Genomic DNA, 7,093 nt, shown 5'->3' on the forward strand with positions numbered 1-7,093 from the left:
TTTGCTTTCTCAACAAATTTTTTGATCTACAGACTTGAAATTTGGTATATATGGTATTCAGACATGTGGAAAACTTTTTAATCGGTGTTCATCTGGAAAAAAGAGCTGCTAAGGAATTAAAATGGAAAAATTAGTGCATGAGGGTTGTCGGATTTTTATCCGTTTATCAACTGTTTCATGATGGCACATGTGCGAATCGTTCACACGACAGCTTCCTTATGTTAATATGTAGGTTTGAAAAAACTTTAAAAGATCGTTGCAAGCTGGCCTAATGGTTATCGTATTTGACTCACCGTCTTTAAGTTTTGGTTTTGGTCTCAGCTTGAGTCTTTTCTTGACTTACAAGAAGTGGACTGTTTACAGAAAACAATACTTGCATGTACATGTTTCCATTTCTTTCGGTTTTTTTTGGTACTAGTGCAGAGAGTGATCCGGACGTAACTCAGCCACTGCTCGGCTGTCACCGGAACACTGACATCAAGAGCCGGAGTAAGCCGAGCGTCGCCAAGGAAATTAAGCAGAGCATCACATAGCATTACAAGAAAAAGAAAAGGAAAACTTACATTGGAACTTTAAAGTTTTATTAGCGGTAAAGGAACTTTTTTTTTTATTTTTTATTATTTTTATTTATAAATATTTTTTTATGGAAAAATAATTTTAACCATTTGTTAGTTCAATAAAAGGTTCACTGGTAAGTCCAAAACAATACTTTCAAAGATTTTTTTTTCTTTTTTTGTTACAAGAAAAATAGAAACAAAACTGTTTTTTTTTTTTTAATAAAAAAATGTTTCAACATTACACGTTTTTCTACAAAAAAAAAAAAAAAAAAAAAAGAAAAAAAAAAAAAACGACGACGACGACAGTCTATTTTCTTTTTCTTTTTTAGAAAAACGTGAAAAGTGAAACATTTGTTCCACATGATTTGTCGTAGCCTTCGTTTCAGGATCTACAAAATGAAAGCTGTGGTTCTCCGTCAAATGGCAATACCCCTCTCCCCCCACTTTGTTGTATGCCTTCCAACAGTCCGATACGATCGTCGTCCCCGGCAGAATATACTGTTTTATTAAGGGAAGGAGGGTTTCTGCATTCTGGTTTGGTACACTCACCAAGAAACCCTCCTTTTCGGCGGAGTTGTATCCACCAAAGAATCAGACCGGTGTGATTAGTCCACCTACGTCATGTTTTTCACAGATGTCTCTCAGGAAATTTTTCCAATCGGCGATGGTGTGTGATGACCTTAAACCGCATTGGAGATCTTTTTTCGTGGCTCGCTGGTAAGCCCACAGGTAAATGAGTTTGATAATTGCTGTTATTGTTAGCCTGGACTTGGCAAAAAATGTGCCAATCCTTAGTGAATTATACGTTCGGCAATTGCTAGCCTGACACCTCCAGGCATAGCCATCACTGACTTTGGCTCTTCTCGTAAGCTGACAGCTGTGACCGCATGACGAACACGTTTTCGACCTTCCTTGCCAGTAATTTTTTTTGTTGGCAAAAATCCAGCACTCCGGCTGGGGTTTTGAGTTGGTCACATAAAGATGTGGAATTCATTTTTTTTTTACACTTTTTTTTTCTTCCTGCCCTGAATTTAATAACTTGTCTTTTCCGTTAATGTAGGAACTGGTGTGTTTTTTTTTTTTTTTTTTTTACTTTCCTCCTCTTCTAAGTTGTCGTCTGCTGCTTTGAATTTGCAACGTGCGCCGCGTTGAAAAACATTGCGCCTCATTTTCAGTGGCTCAGCTTTACGTTAGGGCGACGCTCGGCTTACTCCGGCTGTTGACGTCAGTGTTCCGGTGACAGCCGAGCAGTGGCTGAGTTACGTCAAGATCACTCTCTGCACTAGTACCGTGGGTACAATATAACAATCAGTAGAGGATTGGCTAATATAAATACGAAATCTGGTACTTGTACAGTTTAATCAAGACATTAAAAAAAAAAAAAAAAAAAAAAAAAAAAAAAAAAAAGGTTATATTGCACATACCCGTTATGGAACGAAGTTCTCCGGAAAAAAAAATTTCACTTAATTTCATCAAGCAGTTTTTTTTTTTTTACAGCGAAAAAACAATTTATTATGATACCGAGCAAAAGGTTTGATTTTTAGAAAGAAAAGCTAGAATTAAAGATGGGGAGGGAGTGTCGGCGCTTTAACTGAAGTTATCTCCCCGTGGCATGTTTAACAAATTCCATAATGGCTGACTTCAATGCATTCTCATAAGAACTTTTTTTTTACAGGAGAAAAACAACAACTGAATGAAATTAAGTGAAAATTTTTTTTCGGAGATCTTCAGTCCAAAACAGATACGTACAATATAACCTTTATTTTTTTTCGATATTTTCATTTTTTAATGTCTTGATTAAACGGTACAAGTACCCGAAATCTGCATAAATTAAACATATTTATGCATATTTTACGACCGGGTAGCCTGTTAGTTATTAATAGAATAAAGACAAAAAACAAAACAAGGTTAGAAGATAAGCAGCAAAAGTTTTATTTACAAATGCAAAATCGGAAATTATAGATGGCGTATTTGAAAAGTAATGAGACTGAATTTGCTACGTGGATTTTTTATCATCTACGCAATCTCCAACCTTGCATGTCCTGATTCGAGTAGAAAGAAGTCCAAAAAAACCTAACAGCCAGCCATGGTTCTCCCCAGAATGTGCTGCTTGCTATCGTGCACAGAAATCACTTTTTCCATAGCTACCAACGTAATAGATGTACTGAGACTAAAGCTGCTTTCAGGAACGCCAGCAACCACTGTAAAAGAGCAATAAAAAATGCAAGAGAGCTATATGCCCAGTCTGTTAAATCCAAGGTAACTGATCAGCGGCTTGGTTCCCACCAGTTTTGGCAAATAACAAATAGGATCCTGAACAGAAGTGTGCGTTCTATCCCAACCATTATCAATGGACCAGAGGTCATTTCGTCAGCGTCAGACAAGGCCAAACTATTTGCAAAGAACTTTGGAGCTAATTCTACCCTATGCGACGAAGGCTATCAACTCTCCATATTTCCTCCTATAACACAGAACACGCTAGGTAACATACAAATATCCGTGCATGAGGTCGCCAAGCTAATCAAGAACCTAGATTCCAGTAAAGCAACTGGCCCTGACGGCATCCCAATTATAGTGTTAAAAAAGCTTCAACCAGAACTTGCTCCCATACTTACGAAACTGTTTAAGCGTTGCCTTAAGGAGAAGTGCTTTTCGACTCCCTGGAAGACCTCATCAGTTTGCCCTGTATTTAAGAATTCAGGTGATAAATCATCTCCCTCTCAGTACAGACCAATAAGTCTCCTGTGTGTTATGAGTAAGTTGCTGGAATCCATATTAAATAGAGAAATAGTAAACCACCTCAGCAGAAACAACCTTCTTAGTGACACACAATATGGTTTCCGCTCTGCAAGATCTACCGCAGATGTGTTGACGGTTATATCTCACAGGATTAGTGAATCTCTTGACAAAGGCTTCCTCTCTAGGGCAATTGCTCTTGACATATCAAAAGCCTTCGACAAGGTATGGCATAAGGATCTACTTCACAAGATTTCCAGCTATGGTATAACTGGAAATGTTTTCTCGATCATTAAATCATTTCTCTCCGATAGGCTCATAAGAGTAGTGGTCGATGGACAAAAATCAGAGGCCTGCAGCATTAATGCTGGAGTCCCTCGGGGGTCAATCCTGGGCCCAACTCTTCCTGATCTACATCAATGACCTCCCTCATTCGTTGACATCTATGCTGATGACACGACCATCTACGGCAACACATCAAAGGCTGTAAATGACAAAGTTCTCTCTGATTCTCTCTCCTCTGATCTCGAGCGCATGGTTCAGTGGGGGAAGACGTGGCTGGTTTCCTTTAATGCATCTAAAACGAAACTCCTATCCTTACATCATCAACGCTCTGATCCCCATCTGGCATCAATTGGGATGGATGGCTCTCGTCTGAGAGAGGCCCCGTGTTTTGACAAGCTTCTGGGATTGACCTTTACTCCTGATCTGAAATGGAACATGTACATCAAGTCTATTGCCAAGGTTGCTGGAAAGATGGTGGGATCCTTCTACCGCTCCAGAAGATATCTCACTACTGATGCGATTCTCTATCTATATAAAAGCCAAGTACGTCCAAGGATGGAATACTGCTGCCATATCTGGGCAGGAGCTGCTAAAAACAGCCTATCCTGCCTTGACAGAGTACAAAATAGACTTTGTGGCTTAGTGGGGGATGTCCTTTTCTCTACCCTGCAACCTCTCTCCCACAGAAGAGACGTTGTGAGCCTATCCTTGTTTTATCGTTATTTCTATGGCAGGTGCTTGTCTGAACTCCAATCTCTGGTCCCCCCTCGCCAATCTTTCACGAAAAACACCAGTCTAGCCGAATCCACTGTGAAAAATTTCCCCCACTCTTTATCTGTGCCTAAATCAAAACGTGGATTCCATGAACAAAGCTTCTTTCTTAGAACTGCACGCCTGTGGAACTCGTTCCGTCTGCCTGCTTCCCACCTGACTACAACTTGGATGTGTTCAAGTCCAACGTTAACAAATTCCTAATGAACCGGTCCTTAAGTAAACACTTCATCAAATATCCACACTAACGTAATGAACTTGCAATAACCCTTATCCCTGAGTGGCTTCCGGGCCTTGATAAGTGGTGACCACTGTGTAAAAAAAAAAAAAAAAAAAAAAAAAAAAAAAAAAAAAAAAAGCGGAGAGCACATACAGCACCTGGTATTCCCAAACGGCCACCCATTTTGGCACCGACCACGTTCAACAATGCTTAACTTCAATTATCTAGCAAGAATTGGTGTGTCGACGTGATTATGCAGTATAAACCTGACCTGGTTTTATGTCACTTTGCTTCTTTCCCCCAAATTCAAGGAGAGCCGTTCTGAAGACATAGGGGATGTCACTAAGACGGCAACAAAGGAGAGGAGGGGCAACATCAGAAGTATCCTTTCAAAAGGAAACCGAAGTTTGAAGTCTCGTTACTTGTTAGACACGCCTGCTATTTACAAAGAGATGTTGGGAGTTGACAATTTTTGTTTTCTTTCGAAAAGAAATTCTAAAAACGTTTTTTTTTTTAAATTTTTATTTCATATAAACAATAAATACACAAAATTATATTTGTTGAATTATTTCCAAGTTTGAAAACAAGAATCTTTTGGAACTGAATTCCAATTTCTTAAAAAGAAGATTTATTTATTTTTTTTGTATTTACATTTTAATTGTGAGATAACTTAAAAAAAAAAAAAAAAAAAAAAAAAAGGTATGACAGCAGAGTTTTTAATTTATATTAAAAAAAAAATAAAAAAAATGTGGTACTTTAAAAATGTGGTAAGTTTAATCAAGACATTAAAAAATGAAAATATCGAAAAAAAAAAAAAAAAAAAAGGTTATATTGTACGTATCCGTTATGGAATGAAGTTCTCCGAAAAAAAAAAAATTCACTTAATTTCATAAAGAAAGTAGTTTTTTTTTTTTTTTTTCAGCAAAAAAACAATTTATGATACCGAGCAAAATGTTCGATTTTTAGGAAGAAAAGCTAGTATTAAAGATGGGGTGGGGGTGAGGGGTGTCGACGCTTAAAATTGAATTATCCCCTCGTGGCGTGTTCTAAAAATTCCAAGATGTCTACCTTCAACGCGCTGTCATAAAAACGTGTTTTCCCCTCTGTAAAAAGAAAACTACTTGATCAAATTAAGTGAAAATTTTTTTCGGAAATCTTCAGTTCAAAACGGATATGTACAAAATACCCCCCCCCCCGATATTTTCATTTTTTTTAAATGTCTTTATTAAACTGTACAAGTGCAAAAACAAAAAAAACAAAAGAAGAAAAAAAAAACAAAAAAAAAAAACAAAAAAAAGAAAAAAAAACAACAAAAAAAAGAAGAAAAAAAAAAAGAAAAGAAAAAAAAAAAACAAAAAAAAAGAAAAAAAAAACAAAAAAAAAGAAGAAAAAAAAAAGAAAAACAAAAAAAGAAAAAAAAAAAGAAAAAAAAAAAAGAAAAAAGTATGATAAGCCAAATTAAAATTCAATATTATGTAAAATAAACAAAAATTTATTTGCTTAAAATTAATATTTCAGAATTTTATACATTTATTTTTTCTTGCCATGAGAGAAACAGTTAGTATAGAGTCTGCATATTGTTCGTCTGCAGTGATATTTTCTAATACCGGAAGATTACACTTGGCACACGTGATATGAAATTCTTACCTGGAACCATAGACATTCAACGTCTATCCACAGCAAAGGGGCCCATGGCGCAGTAAATAGAGATGTTAAATCTCTATGGTTCCAGGTGAGAATTGTCTGAAGATAGCAGTTTCAATCCTGCCCAAAAGCTAGTCAGAGGCTTTGGCCAAAACGTGGTGAGACGACAACAACTATGGATGGCAGTAATTGCTGAGAATGCAGTTAGGAGATTCAGAGTTCCTATCCTGTCGCAGTTACCACCTGACGAAGGCCAGAGGAATAGTTGGCTAAAACGTTGTGAAACAACAACTAATAAAGATGAGAATAATAGTTCGCAATAAATAAATTAACACAACTTTATTTTTTTATTTTTTTAATGAAATCGAATAGTCGTTTTCAAATTTGTTGCCATATGAAATAACTATCTGGAGATTGATGCAAACTCTAGCGAGCACATAAGACTTTAAATCTTAATTTGCAGCATAAAAGTTTGGGACCGACAAGCAAAGATGTTACATTTCTGAATTTTTGAGATGATTACTTATTCGTCTTATTTGGATTCATCGGACTACTGTTCTCGTCTTGAGTGTCATTTTCACAACATTTCGGTGGATGTAACCGCCGACCTTCTTCAGGTGTATCTTGTCAAACTCTGGAATCTACACATATTTTCGGGGGATGTAACCGCCGACCTTCTTCAGGTGTATCTTGTCAAACTCGGGAATCTACACATATTTTCGGGGGATGTAACCTCCGACCTTCTTCAGGTGTATCTTGTCAAACTCGGGAATCTACACATATTTTCGGGGGATGTAACCGCCGACCTTCTTCAGGTGTATCTTGTCAAACTCGGGAATCTACACATATTTTCGGGGGATGTAACCTCCGACCTTCTTCA

This window comes from Euprymna scolopes, chromosome 40, assembly GCF_053919585.1.
Source record: "Euprymna scolopes isolate OS-2025 chromosome 40, ASM5391958v1, whole genome shotgun sequence".
NCBI lineage: Eukaryota > Metazoa > Mollusca > Cephalopoda > Sepiida > Sepiolidae > Euprymna > Euprymna scolopes.